This window comes from Macrotis lagotis, chromosome 1, assembly GCF_037893015.1.
Source record: "Macrotis lagotis isolate mMagLag1 chromosome 1, bilby.v1.9.chrom.fasta, whole genome shotgun sequence".
NCBI classification, from domain to species: Eukaryota; Metazoa; Chordata; class Mammalia; order Peramelemorphia; family Peramelidae; genus Macrotis; species Macrotis lagotis.
This window is the reverse complement of record NC_133658.1, coordinates 143,396,935-143,420,675: the sequence shown is the minus strand read 5'-3', so window position 1 is coordinate 143,420,675 and position 23,741 is coordinate 143,396,935. Positions and strand designations below refer to the sequence as shown.

The 23,741-nt window shown below is 34.3% G+C and overlaps 1 long non-coding RNA gene across 1 annotated transcript in view; it reads left to right on the top strand.

Annotated features, from left to right (window-relative positions):
• The first annotated feature begins 3,501 nt into the window (after positions 1-3,501).
• Positions 3,502-23,741, top strand: part of LOC141504180 (uncharacterized) — a 404,260-nt gene continuing 384,020 nt past the window's right edge. The window contains exons 1-2 of the long non-coding RNA XR_012473242.1: positions 3,502-3,728; positions 5,125-5,239. This is a non-coding gene — a long non-coding RNA (uncharacterized LOC141504180). The remainder of the gene's footprint in view (positions 3,729-5,124; positions 5,240-23,741) is intronic.

Genomic DNA, 23,741 nt, shown 5'->3' with positions numbered 1-23,741 from the left:
CTCTGTCATCCAATGTTTAAAGTAATCCATTGTAGTTTTGTATCCTCTACAAATTGAATAAGTGCATCATTTAAACATTTTCTTTTTCATTGATAAAAGTTTTCACAGAACAAAATTCAAATCCCCAAGGCCCTGCACTAGAGACCTCCTTCCAAGTTAATACAATAATAATATTATTAGTGACAGTTTTTTGGATCTAGTCATTGATTGAATTTTGAGTTCACCTGATTGATTGGTCTGCCCATCTTTCCCCTTCTTATATACAAGAATGACAGGAGAGATTGCTCTCAAATGCTTTGTTACAATCTTCACAATATATGAATGTAAACTCCCAATCTGATATTTGAAGTCATTTCTTGTCAGTAAGCAATATAGAATAGGAGAAATTGTATTCAACCTGTAGTCAGGCAAGAGATGGTTTTGAAATGTTATCTCTGATATTTAAGTTGTGTGACCCTGGACAATTCACTTAATATTTATGAACTTCAGCCTCCCCATCTGCAAGTGGGGATAATAGCACCTGTTATTATCTGTAAAAATAGTTCACAGGCTTTATATGTAGATCAGATGAAATAATAGAAGCTGCTTTTCAGACTTTAAAGTGTTGTAGAAGTATTAATTATTACTAGTTATTACTTTCAACCTTCCCTTTCAGATTTATTTCACGCACTCCTATTTAAACATAGGCATTCTCTTCAGGTTGGCCTGTTAGTTTTTCTCTGAACTTAGTATTTCTTCATTATGTCTTTGCACAGTCAGTACCATGTTGCTGGATTTCTCACCTCTGTCTTTTTGAGTCCCTAACTTTCTTCAAGACCCAATTCTATTTTCTTCTTCTATATGGAGTCTTTCCTGATTTCCTTTTCTTCAAATGAACTTGACTTTATTTATTCATATAACTAAGATATCTCCCCTAATCACACATGCACTTAAGGGCAGAGGGCATATCATTTTTATGTTTATAATTTGGCACTCAACACTGTGTCTCGTATGCATGCACTTAAACACATACATAGACACATAAAGAGAGGATTAACAAATGTTTATTGGATGGAACTTAATTGAGAACAAAAGATAAAGTAGAACACATGAAGAACACTTGAAACAAAGTTCTCCTGAATTCAGAAAATGTGTGAAATTCAGAAGATGGGAATTAAAGTCCTGGGAGAAGGTTATTAGAGGTGTAACTATTATTATTTTTAAATCTGGAAAAAACAGTTGTGAAGGAGGGTGGGAGATTGGACAGCAATAGTACAAAAACTTTTTTTTTGGAGGGGGAAAGGGGAGATAATTGTAGTTAGAGGGGGGTGTTCTATTCCCTTCTCTTTACTTTGTCAGCCTACAATCCCATTTCCTTTCCCTCTACTAGGTCCTGCCTTTTTAATGTAACTCCCATTGGAAGACAGGTCATTAGATTGTGAAACTCAAGTCACAAGGAGAAAAGTCTGTGGACTAATGTGGGAATGAAGTTAGCCCCTTCCCCAATGATGATGCCTCAGGCAAAGATCTGACCAACTCCCCTCAAACACCACCCCCAGTTATGGATATAATTAATGTTAAGATTAGCTTTAGAAATTCTGGGCTTTTAGAAAAAAATTGTGAGTTCCAAAAGGCTGACTAATCTCTTGGAAGAAAAATGAAAAATTTATTTGAGCAACTTAATTGAACAGATTTTTTTAATAGCAAAGTGTTATGGAGAGAGAACTTGCTTTGAAGGGCCTAGATTTGAATTCTATCCTTTTCTGCTTACTACCCATGTTACTCTGGGAAAGTTGCTTAACCTGTGGGGATCTTAGTTTTCTTATCTATCAAAAATGGGGGATAAGTTATACTAGAAAACTTCTAAGGTCCCTTCCAGATCAAAAGTTATGATTCTCTGACTTTATGAATAATGATATTTCAAAAAATCTGGGGTTTCAATGGTATGTGTATGCCTTTCATAAATCAAATTATAATCCTGCTGCATCTCAGTTACATATTAAAAGGTTATCATAAAAAATGTTGTGATGACCAGCTTCTTAAAAAAGAAATCTCCAAACTTGGACAAGATGATACTCAGGGATCAGACAAAGTCAGCTGTCATGTCCATACCAAAAATCTTTACAATTTGGAAGATAAATAATAAATGATAAATGAAGAGAAACTTAATGTTCCTATGTTAAGAAATTATGTTAAGTACTAGAGATTCAAAGACAAGCAAAGAAAATTTCTTTCTATTCTCAAAGAACTTATGTTCCAGTACAAGAAAACAAGCCATAAAGAGGACCTAGAAAGTTGTCAAGGCATGAAGTAGGCCAGGAGAAATTGCCTGTTTGCTGGCAAGAGAGTGGAGAAATTTAGAGTGAAGAGTGGAGTTAGATATGAAGTGAGCATTGCCTGCTTGTTGTTGAGTTGATTTAGTTGTGTCTGACTTGTGGTGACCCCATTTGGGGTTTTCTTGGCAAAGATACTGGAGTGTTTTGCCATTTCCTTCTCCAACTCATTTTATAGATGAGAAACAGAGGCAACTAGGGCTAAATAACTTTTCCAGGGTTTCACAGCTGATAAGTGTATGAGGTCATATCTGAACTCAGGAAGATGAGCCTTCTTGACTCCAGGCCCAGTACTCTATCCACTGTACCACCTAGGTGCCCCTGGCATCATCTGGATACCTTAGGAAATGGAAGTCTGGGCCAAAGACTTACCAATCAATCAGACGGCATGACTAAGTGGAGGCACCTCCAGGGCTATCAGATAGAGGACAATTGTGGACAGTCATGATTGGTCTTAGGAGTAAGGTTACTATGGCCTGAGGACCTCAAGAAATGAGTCAGAACCTGCAACAATATGTGCTTTGCTAAAATATCACTCAAATATCTTTTGGAAAGGGCATTTCTTTTATATAAGTTAGGAAAGAATCTTTGAGATTCTTCTGACTCTGAGATTTTGTGAGTCTGAGAACCCAGGGTCCCTCTTCTGCCATAATGAAGACTATTAGTAACAAATTGAATTGCAATATTATGGACAAAAGTCTTGTGAGGAAGCTATGTCATTTCCAAATGAGTCCCTGAGACTCAGAAATATGAAGTCATTAACTCCTGGACCAACAGTTAGTACTAGAATTCAAATTCATATTTTAGGAGATCAAGGTCTAAATTCTAACTTTTATACCAGAAGTGGAAAACATGATATCTATATTGCAGTTGCAATATTGCAGAAGTGCAGCCTGAAGAGATAAAAATGCAATTGGGTGAGATCAAAAACATTCTTTTTGTGATTGAGCTGAACTATCTCTTATTCAGGGTCTGGTATATATTTTCCTATGTATACTTTCTTTTATTTCTACTATGCTATGATTTGAATAAATGATTTTTTTTACTAAAATTACAAGTGAGAAATACTTAAGCTAAAAATAACATAATAGAAAATGTTAATATGTTGCCTTCTTAATAAATGTGAATCCATTGTAGATGAAGATATACTTATGTAAGGTTTTGCTCAATGTCTTTCTGAATTTGACACCTCTGGTAAATACCATGCATTTTAGGAATTAGAGGAAGAAGGGACTTCCAGTCGAGATGGTGGAGAGAAGCCAGTCATTGTTTTAAACTCTACTGGCTTTCCCTCAGAACTGACATGAATCAAGCCTCCTAATAGATTTCAGATTGACAGAACCCATAAAAGAACATCTTCCAGTGAGTGTGGGAGTGACCAGGCAAAGAGCAGAGACCCAGCACACAGGCAGCAAGGTGAGTCTAGGAAACTAACTTGAGAATTGTGGAGGTGAGAAACAAAGCATTTGCAGTATTCATGGCAGACTGGGAGAGCTCTAGCAAGCAAACTGGGACAACTCCAGTGAAAAAATTGGGAGAGCTCCAGTACAGCTGCCCAGGATACCCATTAGGCCTGCTCAACTGGTCTGGATGGCAGGGCTTCCCCAGCACTAGAGAGCCTCTGGCTTTTCTAGCCCTGACCACTTAGCCCAGTGACTGGGTTGCTTGAGGATAGCCAAGGTTCAGCCCCAGACCTAGGGAATGGGCTGTTGACACCCTCCACACAGACAATCCAGAGGAAACTTCTGGCATTCCTCACTGGTTAGTCCACTGAGTGAACTCCTTAATTACTAACTCCAGTGAGCAAGGCCTATAAGGTTCTCAACATTGAAAGTCTTACCCAGCCCCTCCCTAAAATAATACTCTAGGGAAAGCAAACATCCCAAAATGAAAAAAGGCAGCACAATGCAGGGTCTTTTGAATGTTACCTTGAAAATAAGGATACTAGCTCAGAAAATGATGACAGAAGGAAAACTAAATGTGAAGCTTCAGAGGAGTATATGAATTGGTCTCCAGCTCAGAAAGACTTCCTAGAAGAGATTGAAAAGGAGTTTAAAAATCAATTGGAAAAATTGAGAAAAGAAATGCAAGAGAAAATTATATCTTATGACAAAAAAATGCCAGAAGAAAGCAAATCTTTTAAAAATACAATTGGATAAATGCAAAAAGAAAATAACTCCCTCAAAAGCACAATTGGGCAAAAATGGGAAAAGATAACTCCTTTAAAAATAGAATTGAGCAAATTGAAAAGGAGATGCAAAAGCTAATTGGAGAAAATCCCTCTCTGAAAAATAGATTGGAATCTGAGGAAGCTAATGACTTTATGAGACACCAAGAATCTTTTAAACAAAATCAAAAAATGAAAAAAATAGAAGAAAATGTAAAATACCTCATTAGTAAAACAACTGATCTGGAAAATAGATACAGAACTACTTGAAAACCTTGATAAAAAAAAGAACTTTGACTTTATTCTTTAGGATATAGTTAAGGAGAACTGCCCTGATGTCCTGAAACTAGAGGGTAAAATAGTCATTGAAGGAATCTATTGATCACCTCCTGAAAGAGATGATAAAATAAAAACACCAAGGAATATTTTGGCCAAACTCAAGAATTATCAGATCAAGGAGAAAATTCTGCAATCATCCAGAAAGAAACAATTCAAACATCAAGGAATCATAGTTAGGATTACATAGGACTGACTGCATTAACATTAAGGGATCGATGGGCCTGGAATATGATTTTCTGGAGAGCAAGGGAGCTTGGATTATAACCAAGAATCAAATATCCAACAAAACTGATCTTTCTCTTTCAGGGGAAGAAATGGACATTTAATGAAATAAGTGACTTTCAAATTCTTTTGATGAAAAGGCCAAAACTGAACAGAAAATTTGATCTTCAAATAGGAGATTCAAGAGATTCATGAAAAGGTAAACAGGGGAAAAGAAAAAACTTTTTTTCAATAAGATTAAACTCATTACATCCCCATCTGGGAGGAAGATTCTCATAACTCTTGAGAATTGTAGCTCTATTAGAGGGAATATTGTTAGGCTGAAGGTGTGTACATTCATGGTATGTCCATGAATTTGAGGGAATAATTTTTAAAAAATTATTCCATTTAAAAAAGGGAGAGACTATAAAGAGATGGGAAGAGAGAGATTGAATGGACTAAATTACATCATATGAAGAGGTGTAAAGGATCTATTGCAATAAAGGGAAAGAAGGGAGGAGGTGAAAACTGCCTGAATCTTCCCTTTTTGGATTTGACTTAAAGAGAAAATAACACATACATTCAGTTGAGTTTAGAAATTTATCTTAGGAGAGAAATGGGGGGGGGGAAGGGAAGGAGGGACTGATAGAAGGGAGGGAAGGATGAAGGGGAAAAGGGAACAGAAAAAGAAAATGAAGGGTGGTGGGTGGATAGAAGGGGGAAGTGGTATTCAGAAACAAAATACCAGGGGAGGAGGGATAAGATGAAAGAAGGGAAAAATGCAAACAGAGAGGAGATAGCATGAAGGACAATAAGGAGTTAGTAATATTAACTTTGAATGTGAATGGGATGAACTCTCCTATAAAACAGAATCAGATAGTAGTATGGATTGAAAACCAGAATCCTACAACATGCTGCTTAGAAGAAACACTTTTGAAGAAGAGAGATACAAACAGAGTAAAAGTAAGAAGTTGGATCAGAATATATTATGCTTAACAGAATTGAAAAAAAAACAGGGGTAGCAATCCTTATCTCAGACAAAGTAGTTAGAAAAATAGATCTCATTAAAAGAGATAAGAAAGAAAACTATATCCTCCTAAAAGGTACCATAGACAATGAAATAATTTGAATATTAAACAAGTATTCACCAAACCATATAGTATCCAGATTCTTAGAGGAGAAACTAAATGAGTTACAGAAAACCAAAGCAAAACTCTACTGATGGGGGACTTCAACCTTCCTTTCTCATAATTAGATAAATCTAAACAAAAAATAAACAAGAAGAAAGTTAAGGAAGTGTATAGAATGTTAGAAAACTTAGATATGATAAACCTCTGGAGAAAATTGAATAGGGTTAGAAAGGAATAAATATTTTTTTCTGTGTTACATTGTATCTGCACAAAAATTGACCATGTATTAGGGAATAAAAACCTTATGAAGAAAGACAGAAATATTGAATGCATCCTTTTCAGAGCATGATGCAATAAAAATCACATGCAATAAAAGGCCATAGAGAGATAGGCTTAAAACTATTGGAAATTGAATAACCCAGTTTTAAAGAATGAGTGGATCAAACAACAAATCAAAGAAAGAATTAGTGATTTCATTTAAGACAATGGCAACAATGAGAAAACATACCAAAACTTTTGAGATACAGACAAAGCAGTTATTATCTTTAAATGCTTACATGAAAAAAAGTAGAGAAAGAGGAGATTAATGAACTGAGTATGCAACTAAAAAAATTAGAGAAAAAAACAAATTAAAATCCCTAATCATATACCAAATTAGAAATTCTGAAAATTAAAGGTGAAATTAATAAAATTGAAAGCAAGAAAGCTATTGAACTAATTAGTGAAACCAAAAGCTGGTTTTTATTAAAAGAAACCACTAAAATAGATAAAACTTTGGTTAGTTTGATTAAAAAGAAGAAAACCAAATTACTAGTATCAAAAAAATGAAAAAAGGTGAATTCACCACCAAAGAAGAGAGGAAATTAAAGTAATAATTTGGAACTATTTTGCCCAACTGTATGTCAATAAATGTGATAATCTAAGTGAAATGGATGAATATTTATAAAAATACAAAGTGCCAAGGTTAAAAGAAGAGGAAATTAAATGCTTAAATAATCCTATCTCAGAAAAAAAGAAATTCATTAGTTAATGAATGAGCTCCCTCAGAAAAAATCTCCAGGGCCAGATGGATTCACAAGTAAATTCTTCCAAAAATTCAAGGAACAACTGATTCCAATTCTATATAAACTATTTGGAAAAATAGGTGAAGAGGAAGGTCTGTTGAATTCCTGCTATGACACCAATATGGTGCTGATACCTAAACCAAAAAGAAACAAAACAGAGAAAGAAAATTATAGACCAATTTCCCTAATGAATATGGATGAAAAAATTTTAAATAAAATATTAGCAAAGTCATTACATCAAGTTATCACTAGGATAATACACTATGATCAAGCAAGATTTATACCAGTAATACATTGTTGCTTCAGTATTAGTAAAATTAACAACATAATATCAATAACAAACCTATCAGAAATCATGATTATCTCAACAGATGCTGGAAAAGCTTTTGACAAAGTACAGCACTCATTCCTACTAAAAACTCTGGATAGCATAGGAATAAATGGAATGTTCCCTAAAATGATAAGCAGTATCTCTCTAAAACCATCAAGAAGCATCATCTATAATGAGGATAGCTAGGAGCATTCCCAGTAAGATCAGAGTTTAAACAAGGATACCTGTTATCATTATTATTATTATGTATTATTTTTTATTTAATAATTATTATTATTTAATATAGTATCAGAAATGTTAGCTTTAGAAATAAGAGAAGAAAAAGAAATTGAAGGAATCAGAATTGGTAATGAAGAAACAAAATTCATGCTTTATAGATGATATATTCAAAACCCTAGTAAAATCATTTTAAAAACTACTAAAAACAATTAGCAGCTTTAGCAAAGTAGCAGGATATAAAGTAAACCCACATAAATCTTCAACATTTCTATATATTACTAACAAGATATAGTAGCAAGAGATAGAATAAAGAAATCCCATTTAAAATGCCTTCAGACAACTTAAAATACTTGGAAGTCTACTTGTCAAGGCAGACTTAGAAACTTTAAAAAAACAACTATAAAACACTTCACACAAATAAAATCAGATCTAAATAACTGAGCAAATGTCAATTACTCATGGGTAGGCCAAGCTAATAAAATAAAAATGACTAATTAATCTAAATTAAATTACTTATTTAATTCCATACCAAACTTCCAAAAAATTACTTTAGTGCACTAGAAAAAAAGAGTAACTAAATTCATGTGAAAAAACAAAAGATCAAAAATATCAAGGGAATTAATGAAAAAAATGCAAAAGAAGGCAACCTAGCCATACCAGATCTAAAATTATATTATAAAGCATTAGTCATCAAAACTGTTTGGTACTTGCTAAGACATAGAATGGTGGATCAGTGGAGTAGATTAGTTGCAAAAGACACAGCAATAAATGACTATTGTAATCTACTGTTTGATAAATACAAAGATTCTAGGGATAAAAACTCAGTTTTCAATAAAAACTGCTGGATAAATTGGAAGATAGTATGGCAGAAACTAGATATAGAACAAAATCTTACATCCAGTAAAAAGATAAAGTGTAAATGGTTGCAAGATTTAGACATAAAAGGTAATATTATATGTCAATTAATAGGACAGATCTATGGTAAGGGGAGCAGTTTATGACCAAAGAAGAGATAGACAACATTACAAAAAGCAAACTCAAAAATTTTGATTAAATTAAATTTAAAAGGTTTTGCACAAACAAAACCACTGGAACTAAGATTTAGAGGAATATAGTAAGTTGGGAAACAATTTTTACAATTAGTGTTTCTGAAAAAGGACTCATTTCTAAAATATATAGAGAACTGAGTGAAATTTATTTTAAAAATTAGTCATTCTTCAATTGATGAATGGTCAAAGGATTTGAAAAGACAATTCTTAGACAAAGAAATCAAAGCTATCTAAAATCATATGAAAAATTACTCTAAATTATTATTGATTAGGGAAATGCAAATTAAAATATTTCTGAGGTTCCACTTCACTTCTCTCAAATTGACCAATATGACTAAAAAGGAAAATGATCAATGTTGGAGGGAATGTGGGAAAACTGGGACACTAATACATTGTTTTATTTAAGTTTTTTTTTTTTTTAGAATTTTGCAAGGCAAATGGGGTTAAGTGGCTTGCCCAAGGCCACACAGCTAGGTAATTGTTAAGTGTCTGAGCCGGATTTGAACCCAGGTACTCCTGACTCCAAGGCCGGTGCTTTATCCACTACTCTACCTAGCCCCCCCTGATACTAATGCATTGTTGATGGAGTTGTGAACTGATCCATCCTTTCTGGAAAGCAATTTGGAATTATGCCCAAAAGGCAATAAAAATGTTCATGATATCTTGATGCAGCAGTACCACAACTGGGTCTATATCCTGAAAAGACCATGAAAAAGGATAAAAATCCCACCTACACAAAAATTCATAGCAGCTCTTTTTGTAATAGCAAAGAATTGGAAATTGAGAGGATTCCCATCAATTGAGAAATGACTGAACAGATTGTGGTATATGCATGTAATGGAACACTATTGTTTTATAACAAATCATGAGGGATGCAATTTCAGAAAAGCCTGGGAAGACTTGCATGAACTGATACTGAGTGAAATGAACAGAACCAGAAAAACATTACACACATTAACAATAACATGATGTGATGATCAACCATAATAGACTTGTTCATTTCAGAAATGCAATAATCAAAGACAATTTTAAAAGACTATGGAAATGGGGTGGCTAGGTGGCGCAGTAGATAAAGCACCGGCCCTGGAGTCAGGAGTACCTGGGTTCAAATCTGGTCTCAGACACTTAACAATTACCTAGCTGTGTGGCCTTGGGCAAGCCACTTAACCCCATTGCCTAGGAAAAAAACTTAAAAAAAAAAGACTATGGAAAATACCATCCATATTGAGAGAAGGAACTGTGGAGTTTAAATGAAGACCAAAGTTTATTATCTTCAATTTTAAAATAAGGAGGAAGACTTGGATGGAACATAGTAAATACATATTCATCAACTTAATTAAAAGATTATTTTTTCCAACTCTTTTTTTATTTGAGTTTTGAATTTTACAATTTTTCTCCCAATCTTACTTCCCTCCCCCCACCCCCAACCCCCACAGAAAGCAATCTGTCAGTATTTTGTTTCCATGTTGTACATTGATCCAAATTGAGTATGATGAATTAAAAGATTATTTAGAGAAACTTCTTAAGATTCTTAAGAGAATATGTAGTTTGGTATTATTCTGTGGAAAGAAATTAGACAGCTATTGAGTCAGGTCTGATTTAAGAAAGTAATGTGTTTTTTAGGGATTAAGAAGTCAACCTGAAGCCCAAACAGAAAGTACCTTCCTCTCTAAGTGATTAGAGAAGCCCAGGGAGAACTGTGTTCCAGGAAACTTGGAATACAGGGTTCAAATTACCTTACATTTACCACCTGAGTCATTTTTGGCAAGTCACTTAACCTCAATGGGACTCAAGAGGGGTGGCAGTGTCAGTGGAGAGAAGGGGACTTATTTGAGAGATGTTGCAAAAGTGAAATGGATAGGCTTTGAAAACAGCTTGGATAGTGGAAGGTGAGAGATTATGAGAAATCCAGGATGACTTCTAGGTTGAGAGTCAGGGGCACCCAGATGATGGTGTTGCCTTCTACAGTAATAGGAAGATAGGTGAGGTGGATGGTTTAGGCAAGGGGTGGGGAGCCTCCAGCAAGCATACAAGGTCTGGGCTGCCAATTTGAATTTCAATAAAATCTAGGAATGAATTTAAAAAAAATGTTTTAGGATTGAATTATTTAAATGTCTGACTAAATGTAGCCTATGAATGATGTCATAAAATGTCCAAATAGCCTTTGGCAGGAAAAAGGTTCCTCACCCCTAGTTTAGGAGGAAAGATAAATGATTTTGGTTTGTCCAAGGCCACACGGCTAGGTAATTATTAAGTGTCTGAGGTTGGATTTGAACTCAGGTACTCCTGACTCCAGGACCAGTGCTCTATCCACTGCGCCACCTAGCTTCCCTGGCATATTGAATTTAAAATGTTTACTGAGCATCCAGTTCAAATGTCTGAAAGGAAGTTGGATATGTAAGATTAGATATCAGCAGAGAGTTTGGGGAAGAATAAGTGGACCTGAGGATCATCAACATAGAAATGGAAATTAAATCCATGGGAGTGATGAGATCACCAAGAGAAGCAGTATAGCAGAAGTCAAGAAGAGGGTCCAGGATAGAAATTTGAGAGACAGCTATGATCAGGAAATCTGATCTGGATGACTATCCAGCAAAAGAGACAGGAGAAGTTAGATAAGTAGGATGAGTACCAGAAAAGAGTGGTGTCCCGCAAATCTAGAGAGAATAAAAACCAATAGTGTCAAAGGCTTATACTGAAGAGCAATCTGGAACTATGCCCCCAAAGCATATCCTTTTTTTAATACCCAAAGAGTATACCCTTTGATTCAATAATACCACTACTAAGTCTGTATACTGAAGAGATGTTTTTAAAAAGGGGAAAAAACCTATTTGTGTAAAACTATTCATAGCAGCTTTTTTTTGTGGTGGCAAAGAACTGGATATTGATAGGATGCTTATCAATTGCAGAATGGCTGAACAATTTGGGGGAGTATAGGAATGTAGTGTAATGTCCTTGTACTACAAGAAATGATGAGCAGGTAATTTCAGAAAAACCTGCAAAGACTTACATGAACATGTAAAGTGAAGTGAGCAGAACCAGAACATTTTACAAAGTAATAGCGATATTATATGAGGATCAACTATGAATGACTTAGCTATTGTCAGTGAATCAATGAATGAAGACAATTCTGAAGGACACATGATCAAAAATGCTATCCACAACCAGAGAAAGAACTGATGGCATTTGGATGCAAATCAAAGCATACAATTTTTCACTTTATTTTTTGTTTTTTGTTTTGGTATTTTTTTCTTCCATATGTTTTACATAATTTACATATATAAGCTATATAAAACTACCTATATAAAACTACTTATTGTCTTAGAGAGGAGAGAGGGAGAAAATCTGGAATTGAATTTTTGATAAAAAATGTCTTTACATGTAATGGAAAAATAAAATGCTATATAAAAAAGAAGAAAGAATCAAAGACCATATATGTTAAGGAAAATGATAGAGAAAAGTTCAAAGACTATGACAACTGAGAGATTATGAATAGCTTTGGGAGAAAAGTTTTGGTGGGATAATAGGGTCAGGAGCCAAATTATAAGGGATATGAAGAGGGAGAGAGGGGAGAGAAAGTAGAGGCATCTATTCAATGTAAATGGTGTTGTCTGGAAGTTTAATTACAAAGAAAAGAAGAGATATAGGATGATAGAGAAGAAAGGATTAAAAGAAAATTTTTAGAATTGGGAGACATGGCCATGTTCAAAGGCAGTAGGGAATGAGCCATAGAGAGGGAAAAATTGAAGATTTGTGAGAGTGGGAATGACAGGGCAATTTACTGGAGAAGATGGAATGGAATGAAGAAATAGAGGGATTAGCTTTGGTAAGGAGTAAGATCACTTCATTATGTGAGATGGTGATATAAAATAAAAGGAGATAATGGCAGAGGGTATCTGAGGGATATGGGATGATGAAGAGGGAGAAGAAAATCTTATGGAAAATGGCTTCATTTTTTTTCAATCAAATAAGTGGTGAAGTTCTTATCTAATAGATTAGGTGGAGGGGGAGCCATGGGAAGTTTTAGAAAAAATAAATAGATTTGGATTAACCACTTTGGAGAGTGGAATAGTGAATTGATAAGGGATGCATAGTAGGATTACTTCACTGCAGTGAGGGTCTACTTGAGACTAAGTACCATAAATTTGTAGTGGACTCAGAAGGATTGTGTTATTTTTTCTACCTTCATTGGAAAATGACCCCAGAAACCCTTAAGTGCAAGAGAGACCAATTCTTTCCAGGTGAATTGCTGTGATCTCAAGTGAATAGGGAGTGTGGGTGTTAGTAGGTGGAATGAATAAGGGTGAGAGCATAGAGAGCCAAAATATCATGTTCAGAGCAGGCCCTTAGGCATTTAGAAGCACTATTCAGTACCTCGGTCCTAGAACATCTCCCATGAAGGAGCTTGGCTTGAATTGGTTTCCCAGCCCTTTGAGAAATAGTGAATTGGCAAGAACTTGTGATCCATCGTTCTGGCTTCAGAGCTGCCTAGACATGCTCTTTTTTTCTGGAAAATAATACTGGGAGAAAGAGAGACAGGGGATTCCATCATTCCAACTTCTCAGAAGCTTCAGTGTGGACTATGGGCAGTAAGGGCAGAAGTTTAAGCAAAACTTGGAAAACAAGATTCTCCTAGAGGATTGGGAGGATAAAGAAGATGTAAATGCATGTACTTTCTTCCCTCAAATAACTTTCTAAGGGAGATTTTGGACTCATGGATCAGAGAAGAGCCACAGAAATTTTCTGGCTGAACATATTTAGGAGAGCAGTCTTGAGCAAAGTGAATGTGATGACTAATAGAGACATGTCCTGGCAGATAGACCAGGCTTGGTCTGGTGCTTATTTGTGGGCTGACAAGACATGGGCTTACTGCCTGGGTTGGCTCAAGACTTTGTGGAGAGTGGGAGGAGTAAGTTCCAGTCCCTGTTGGCACCATCCTAGGTCACTCTTTCTGGATCCTTGGAATTAAAAGAACCACACAGATATTTTCTATAGCCATTTATTCCACATCTTGACTGGTGAACATGAAAGATTTAAAGGAAAGTGAAGGAGATCATGGAATTGCAGAGAAGGGGATAGGAGACTGAGGCTTCCCAATAGGCTCAAGCTAGTCTCTACCATAACATTAACAAGGTCAAACACCATTGAGTATCCCTTATCTGCAAGTTCAGATCTCAGTAGGTATTACTAGGGAACTTTTCTCCCTGTCCATCTTCTCCCCATCTTCTATATAAAACATCACTTCTAAGTCATGTTCCCTGTTATTTTGCTATATTCTTTCATTTCTTTTTCACTTACAAGTCTGACCAACACTCTCTCCCAAAAACCATGCACACACACACACACACACACACACACACACACACACACACTCATTCTCCCCATCAAATGCCACTTGATGCCTACAGATGACTCTCTGCCTCTCCATTCAAAATTATCTTGCTTGATAATGATTTTTTGCACTTAATAGTATTTTTCCAATTACATATAAAGATAGTTTTGTAAAATTTTGTGTTCTGATTTTTTTCCTCCTTTCTTCCCCTTCCCAAAACAGGAAGAAGTCTGATATAGGTTATACATATACAATCATATTAAGAGTATTTACTCATTAGTCATGTTGTGAAAAAAGGGAAAAACCATGAGAAAGAAAAAACAATAAAAGTGAAAATAGTATGCACTGATCTGCATTTGGACTCCATAATTATTTCTTTGAATGGTGATAGCATTTTCCATCATGAACCTTTTGGAATTATCTTGGATCATTGTTTTACTCAAAATGACTAAGTCTATCATAGTTGTTCATTGCACAACTCTTGCTGTTCTTGTGTACAATATTCTCCTTGTTCTGCTCATTTCACTTAGCATCATCTTCCCATATTTTTCTCAAATCTAACTGCTCGTCATTTCTTAAAGAACAATAGTTTTTCATTAATTCATATGCCACCACTTGTTCAGTCAATCCCTAATTGATGGGCAGCCTCATAATTTCCAATTCTTTGCAACTACAGAGTTACTTTAAATATTTTTGTACATGTGGGTTTTTTCCCTATTTTTATGATTTATTTGGGATACAGACCTAGTGTTGCTAGATCAAAGAGAATGCAGTTCTATAGCCATTTGGACACAGTTCAAAATTACTCTCCAAAATGATTGTATCAGTTCACAACTCCACCAACAATGCATTAGTGTCTCAATTTTCCAATATCTTCTCCAGCATTTTAGTTTTCTTTTCTGTTATATTAGCCAATCTGGTATGTGAGATATTACCTTGGAGTTGTTTTAATTTGCATTTCTCTAATCAATAGTGATTTAGAACATTTTTTCATATATCTATAGATAGCTTTAATTTCTTTATCTGAAAACAGCCTACTCAATTCATTTGACCATTTATTATTTGAAAATGGCTTGTTTCTATTAATTTAACTCTGTACTCTATAATTAAGAAATGAGGTCTTTAGCAGAAACATGGACTATGAAAGTTGTTTCCCAGCTTTTTGCTTTCCTTTTAAACTTGCCATCACTATTTTTGTTTGTGCAAAGTTTTTAATTTAGCATAACCAAAAATATTCAATTTATATTTTAAAATGTCTACTAGCACTTGTTTGGTTATAAATTTTTCCCTCTTCATAAATCTGACAGGAAAACTATTCCTTGCTCTCCTAATTTGCTTATGGTATCACTCTTTATGTCTAAATCCTGCACACATTTCTACCTTATCTTGTTATAGGGTGTGAGATGTTGGTTTATGCCTAGGTTCTGCCATATTATTTTTCAGATTTCTTAGCAGTTTTTGTCAAATGGTGAGTTTTTATACCCAAAATTGGAATATTTGGGTTTATCAAATAGTAGACTACTATAGTCATTTATAGTTATCTTCTGTACCTAACCTATTCCACTGATCTACCTCTATTTGTTAGCCAGTACCAAATAGTTTGGGTGATTGTTGCTTTTAAAATTTAATTTTAGAATTGGTAACGTTAAGTCACCTTTCTTTGTATTTTTTCCATTAATTTCCTTGATATTCTTGACCTTGTTATTTTTCTAGTTCTATAAAATAATTCTTTGTTAGTTTGATAGTTATGGCACCAAATAAGTAAATTAATTTAAGTAGAATTATCATTTTTATTATTATTTTGGTCTACCTATGAGCAATAATTTTTCCATTTGTTTAGATCTGACTCTATTTGTGTGGAAAGGATTTGTAATGATTTTCTTATATTTCCTTGTTTTTCTTTTGACAGGTAGACTCCCCCAAATTTTATATTGTTTACAGTTATTTTAAGTGGAATTTCTTTTTTTAAATCTTGCTTCTGTGCTTTGTTGGCAATATATAGAAATGCTGAGGATTTATTTGTATTTATTTTATGTCCTACAACTTTGCTAAAGTTGCTAATTATTTCAAGTAATTTTTAGTTGATTCTTTAGGATTTTTTAAGTATACCATTACATCATTTCGAAGAATGATATTTTTATTTCTTCATTGCCTATTCTAATTCCTTCATTTTTTTCTTCTTTCTTTGCTAAAGGTAACATTTTTAGTATAATATTGAATAATAATGGTGATAATTCTTGTTTTACATCTGATCTTATGGCAACTGGGAGTTCTTTCAACTTATCCTCATTACATAGAATACTTGATGATGGTTTTAAATAGATATTGCTTATCATTTTAAGTAAAACTCCATTACTCCTATACTGTTTAGGTGATTTTAAAAGGAATGAGTGCTATATTTTGTCAAAAGTTTTTTTATGCATCTGTTTAGATAAATATATAATTTCTATTAGTTTTGTTAGTGATATGGTCAATTATGCTTATGGTTTTCCTAATATTGAAATAGCCCTGCATTCCTGTTATAAATCATAACTGGTCATCTTGTATTATCCTGGTGACAAATTGCTGTAATCTTTTTGCTAATATTTTGTATGAAATTTTTGTATAAAGATTCATTAAGGAAATTAGTATATAGTTTTCTTTCTCTGTTTTTGACTCTTCCTGGTTTAGCTATCAGCACCATATTTATGTCACAAAAGGAATTTTATAGGATTTCTTTATCTATTTTCTCAAATAGTTTATATATAATATTAGAATTGTTTTGTAAATGTTTGGTAGAATTTCCTTTTAAATTCATCTAGCACTGAAGAGGTTTTCTTAGAAGTTCATTGATGGCTTGTTCAATTTCTTTTTTCTAAAATGGGTTATTGAAGTATTATATTTCCTTTTCTGCTAATCTGGGCAACTTATATTTTTATAAATATTCATTCCTATCTCTTAGATTGTCATATTTATTGGCAAACTGTTGGAGAAAATAATTCCTAATTATTGCTTTAACTTCCTCCTCATTTTTGGTGAATTTATTCTTTTTATTTTTGATAATGGTGCTTTGGTTTTCTTCTTTCTTTTTTTTTTAAATCAAACTAACCAAAGGTTTATTTTTTTATTGTTTTTTTCATAGAAACAGCTCTTAGCTTTATTTATTAGTTCAAAAAATGTTCATACTTTCAATTGTATTAATGTCTCTTGATTTTCAGAAGCTCTAATTTATTCTTTAATTGAGGATTTTTAATTTGTTCTTTTTTTAATCTTTTTTAGTTATATACCCAATTCATTGAGCTTCTCTTTTTTGATTTCATTCATGTAAGCATTTAGAGATTCAAAATTTTCCTCAATAATGCTTTGGCTATATCCCATACATTTTGGTATGTTACCTCATTATTGTCATTCTCTTTGATGAAACTATTAATTATTCCCATGATTTCTTGTTTGATTCACTCATCCTGTTGTGAGTAAGGTTCAAACAATTTTCTTGACTTTTCTCCACCATTTTGGCTCCACCTATCAATCATGATCTTGTCAGCTTTTCAAAGCAGTTCTATCTTTGTAGGCTACTTGGAATGATGGCTAGAATTCTTTTTTTAATTCTTTTTTTTTTTTGCAAGGCAATGGTGTTAAGTGGCTTGCCTAAGACCACACAGCTAGGTAATTATTAAATGTCTGAGGCTGGATTTGAACGTAGGTTCTCCTGACTCCAGGGCCAGTGTTCTATCCACTGCGTCACCTAGCCACCCCAATGGCTAGAATTCTTACCAAAATTCAGATCAGAGTTTAAAAAGACCAGAGTTCAAATCCAATATCAGATGCTTCAGTGACTAGTTGGTATGATAGATAGACTTCTTGATCAAGATTCAGGAAGACCTGAGTTCAAACAGTGTCAAATAGTTAGAGTTCAAACAATGTCAAATACTTAGCTGTATGACCCTGGGCAATTCAATTAAACTCTTGCCTGTTTCAGTTTGTTCATATGCTTATATCCAGGGTTGTTGTGAGGATGAAGAGAGATAATATTTGGACAGCACTTTGCAAATCTTAATGGGCTATATAAATTCTAACATGTTATTAGTTCATTTCTCATTTTGCTCATTCTTTCACCCTTTTCCTCTCTTTTTTCTTCCTTTCTTGCTTTCTCTTCATAGTTTCAGAAATAAATTCTTAGGGTGCCATGATTTCTTAATTTAAGGCAAATCTTTTCTGACTTATGGCCTCAGATTTCGCTTTGGTTAAATGAATGAACTGGACTAGAATCCAGGTGGTGTCAAATATTCACCCTTCCCCTACTAATGCCAGTGAACAAAATTAAAATGTAATTGTAATATATTTATCAAAGCAAATTAAAATAAAATAGAACATAGATAATGTTACTATATGGTTTTCTAATTCATTAGATAGCCTCAGTGATCATTATAAAATAATGATAATGTTTATAATTGTGTTTTCTGTCTGCCAGGCACTGTGCTAAGCACTTTGTAAATATTATCTCATTTGCTATTCATAATCATGCAAGGTAGATGTTATTATCACCCCCCCTTTTATATTGGAGGAAATTGAGGCAAATACAGGTTTAAAGTGTTATGCCCAAGCCCACACATCTAACAAGTATTAGAGGCTGGACAAAACTGAATACTCTACAGAGAAACTAAACTAGACCACGAGAAATTCACAGATCGCAAAGCCTCACTTGTCAAAAGTGACCAAGAAAACACTTTTTCATGAAAGTAGGGTGCATTTCTTTTAGAATAAGCAAGCTGCTAGGAGAAAGGGATGATGATCAGAGAGAGACGCTATGCTGATATGTTTCTCAGCTGTCGTGTCTCAAGGTGGTTTTAGAAGTCTAATATAGTTGGAAAATATATATGACTGTTAGAAAAGACCCTTGGCACAGTGAATAGAGAAATGTGACCTCAGACACTTAATACTTCCTTAGTTGTGTGACCTTGGGTCACTTAATCCCATTGCTTTGCAAAAAAGAAAGAAAGAAAGAAAGAAAGAAAGAAGGAAAGAAAGAAACAAAGAAACAAAGAAAGAAAGAAAAGATCCTAGTTAATATGTTGATAGATTGCCATGACTTGTTTTCTATACTTCTAGAGATGGGGAGTGGTCCCTCAAAGTCTCATTTTATTTCATTGATTTTTCCTATCTAATCAGGATTACTCTGGCTGACAATGTCACTGGAATTCACCTCCTTCCACAGTTGAGGAGCAATTTAAATTCTCTTATCATTAGTCAAAATTGTCTTTAGGCCAAACCACATTTATGATATTATTGAAATGGGTGAATATCATTTTCATTCACAGATACATATAGTATAGACCTTATTTCCAGGAGCTTGCCATAGAAAATAATAAAACTTTCCTGTTAGCCATTTCTAAATTTTTCTCTTCCTTCTCATTCATTACCTTTCCCAGATTTCTCTTCCCCTTCAAACAGTTGTAAAAGAACAAAGTGAGGATTTAGATCAAGTTTGTCTGATTACCAGGCCAGAGTGTTTGTCTCTTTTACATCATAATATCATATCTTCCTCTAATTCTTTCAAATTTACCAAAATACCTTCCCTAATAACTAAGCTATGAGGAAGATAGTCCAAATGTTATCCTTATTTTTATATAGTAAGAATCTGAAATTCAGAGAGAATAAATGGGTTAGTTACAGAGTGGTTATACCATTAGTAAATTGTTCTCATCTGCCCCTCTCTGAATTCCAGTACAACTTCAGACATTTAATAGCTGTGTGACCCTGGAAAAGTAATTTAAGCCTATTTGTCTGAGTTTGTCATCTATAAAATGACAAATAGCTCTGGTGTCTTTGCCAAGAAAACCCTAGTCTAACATGATGAAGCAAATGAAAAACAACAAAAAGGGAATAGAAAACATGGACATTCTTGTTTACACATTAAAAAAGCTAATCATATAAGTTGATTGATGGCATTGGGGACATTAAATACTTTTTCTTACACAAGGACTCAGAACTCCTTATTGATAGATTTATTATTTTTCCTACTACACCTTTACTGAAAAGCAGGAAGCAAAACAGCACCATGATGCTTAATTTCAAGAACAAGATTTAGAATTTCAATTCTCAGAATTTTATTTTATTTTACTGGAGACTGTCCTTTGTAACAAGGGAAATGAATTATAATAGAGCTTGGTTATTGCTATGATGTCTTCTCTTATTTGGTTTTAAGAGCTACAGTCACATTCTCTAAAACTATAATTTCTTACAGTGGTTTATTCACCCTAACTTAATGGCTTAACACATTCATCTGCCAGCATAGAGTTCCATGTTGTTGGCTCACCTCAATTATGTCATTCCCACAACCTGACTGAACTCTTTCCTAATGGGTCTTTGGGGCAAAACATCAAGACATGAGTAAGAAAAGAAAATTCACCTTTCATATAGTTTTCCTGGGTCATCCATGAAGCTTTTCTTCCTTCCTCATCCAAAACCATTGAGTGCCCATCTGCCTCTTGGCAGTCATCAGTAGAAGACAGATAACTATTACACTGTAAATTTCCTGAGGACAGAAACTATGTTTTACTGTAGTAGCTTAAAAACAGACTTTACTTTCTGCCTCCCTTCCCTTTGCCAAAAAACAACAAAAACACATAGTTTGTATAAGACTTGAGTGAGGGTTTTTTTTAATATGTATAGCTAATTTTTTTCTTTATAGAAATAAAAACAACAGCAACTCATTTAGAAATGTGACCTAAATTTATAGCAATCTTATATTCACACTAATAAGGCTTGAATCTCATTCTCTTAGGCTCAATCATAAGACCTTGAACATTATAGATCCTTCTTAAATGTTTGCTGAAATCAGTTGTTGAACCAAAAACTTCCATCTACTTATTTAGGCTGGAGAATTCCAACAAAACCTCATTAATTTGTATTCCAATAATCTTGTCTTTGGGATTATTCTAGAAGAATACACTGATAATTGTTTTTCAAATTTTTATAAATGCAGACTCCTCTTCCAGGATTATGAGGTCTTCCAAAATCAAAATAAACATAATTTTCTGTCTGTTACCTTGAATTATTCCTCTCCATGAACTTTATATTGCAGCCAAGTTATATTGAATTTCCATGGGCAATCATCTTTCACCTCCATGCATTGGAAGTTTTTAAATCTCATACCTGTAATGCATTCCCCCTTTTTCCCTCTAAGAATCCTTTTATGTCATGGCTAGACTACTAGCCTAATAGTACTATAGGCACTACTATGAACTTTTTCGTGATGATGCTTAGCAATTTTGTGGCTTTTTCCTTCTCATTTTCCTTAGTATTTACCTATTGTTTTACAAGCTATATCATTCTAATAGAATATTCAACCATTACTAGTAAGTACTATTTAATACTGACTTTTTTTGTAACTAAGATGCCTAAAATATAAGACAGTAAATAAATTTTCTTAGTTGGATGTATACTATCCTTGATCATGTAACTAGTGATTTAATGACTATGTTGTCTTTTTTAAAGGGTTTAGTTCATTTTATCATTTCTCATATATTTGTTTTCAACTTTTGTATTTCATCACTAATATTCAAGATTTTTTTTTGCTTGCTTTAAAACTGTTTTTTCCCTTTTCTTGTTTTAAAATCTTGTGCCTGGTAAAAATGATATTTTTCTGTTTGGTTGTAATATATTATCAAAGATCTAATTTTCCCCCCCGGAGAAAAGCTTTAGCTGCATCTCAAATATTTAAGTATATGATGTTATTGCCATCATTCTATTTATCAGTTATTTATTGCAACTATGGTTTCATTTTTGACCAATTCATATTCAGAATATCACTGCTTTGTTTCCATTTAGGACTTCAGTTTTCTTTGGCTTGGTAATGAGTACTTTAAATTGTGTTATGACTTTTCAAAGAATGTGCTTAGTATTTCTGACTTTCATCATTTATTTGTAATTTTTTTTGTTCTGGTGAATACCAATTTTTGTGAAACAATCATATAGCAATAGAGTCAAGATGGCAGAAAAAAGGAGAGGGATTCACTTGACCTCTCTCTAAAACCCTTCCAAACATCTTTTACATTTAACCTTTTTTTTGAGGTAATCAAGTTAAAGTGACTTGCCTAGGTTCACACAGTTGTTAAGTGTCTGAAGAAAGATTTGAACTCTGATCTCCATATTCCAGGGCCAGACTTCTATTTTCTGTGCCACCTAACTGCCTCCAACCAACTGTAAATAATGGCTTAAAATGTGGAGTAGCAGAAATCAAGAATGGATAAGGCGAAATAATTTTCCAGTCCAAGACAACTTACAAGGCTGGCAAGAAAGGTTTGTTGAATCTGGCTGAGAGTGGAGAGTGGAATCCAGCACAGACCATGCACCAGCAAAGCAGAAGTAGATCTGGGGGTCATTTGAATCACAGACAGTAGTTGTCCCCTGATGGTAAGGGGGGGGGGTCAGACAACTAGTCAGAAGACAATTACTTGGGTCCCTTTGTTGACTCTGGGAACAGCTCTTTGTTGCATTGCCCAAACTTAGATTTGGGACTCGGTCTCAAGGCAAGGAGGAGCACTAGCACCCAGAGCTTGTGACCACAGGAGATCTGGGGTCCTGGTCATAGGTTTTTTGGGGAAAAAGGGTGCTTATGGATGCTCACAGGTCAGAATACAAGCCAGGAGAGTAGTAAATATGACTTTCCCTAGATCATGCCACTTCGAAAGGACTAAAAACTTTGAGGTTCCCAGAAAAATTTTTCAACACATTTGGACAAAATCTCTGAAGATTGGGATAGTGTTCCCTCTCCTTTGGAAGTAGAGTCCCACTTTAGCAAAGAGTTAAAGTCAAGGAATAAGATGGAATAATGAATAAACAGCAGGAAAATTCTGATTATAGAAAGGTTCTATGGTGACAGGGAAGAGCTCCCAGGTCAAGAAGAAAATATTTCAAGCAGCCAAAGAGAAACAATGCAGATATCATGGAGCCACACCATATAACAAAAGATTTAGCAGTTGCTACATTAAAGAATCAGAGGGCTTGAAATATGAAATCCTAGCAAAAGAGCTAGGATTTAACAAAGAAATCATACCCAGAGAAAGGTATAATCTTTCGGGGAAAAATAGATATTTGGGGCAGCTAGGTAGCACAGTGGATAGAGCACGGGTCCTGGAGTCTGGAGTACCTGAGTTCAAATCCGGCCTCAGGCACTTAATAATTACCTAGCTGTGTGTCCTTGGGCAAGCCACTTAACCCCATTGCCTTGCCAAAAAAACCCTAAAAAAAAAAGGAAAATTAAACAGGAAAGAAAAATCATAAGAGATTCAATAGGGTTAAACTATTTACAATCCTTCATGGGAAAATGACAGTGTAACTCCTAAAAACAGTTTTTATTATTATTTCAACAATTAGAAGCCATACATAGAGATAGATGGTATGAGAGTGAGATGAATATGATGAGAAAATTAACTTAAAAAATAAAACTGGGGGGGAGGGTTAGGTGGTGCAGTGGATAAAGCACTGGCCCTGGAGTCAGGAGTACCTGAGTTCAAATCTGACCTCTGACATTTAATAATTACCTAGCTGTGCGACTTTGAGAAAGCCAATTAACCCCATTGCTTTGCAAAAAGCTAAAAAAAATTAAAAATAAAA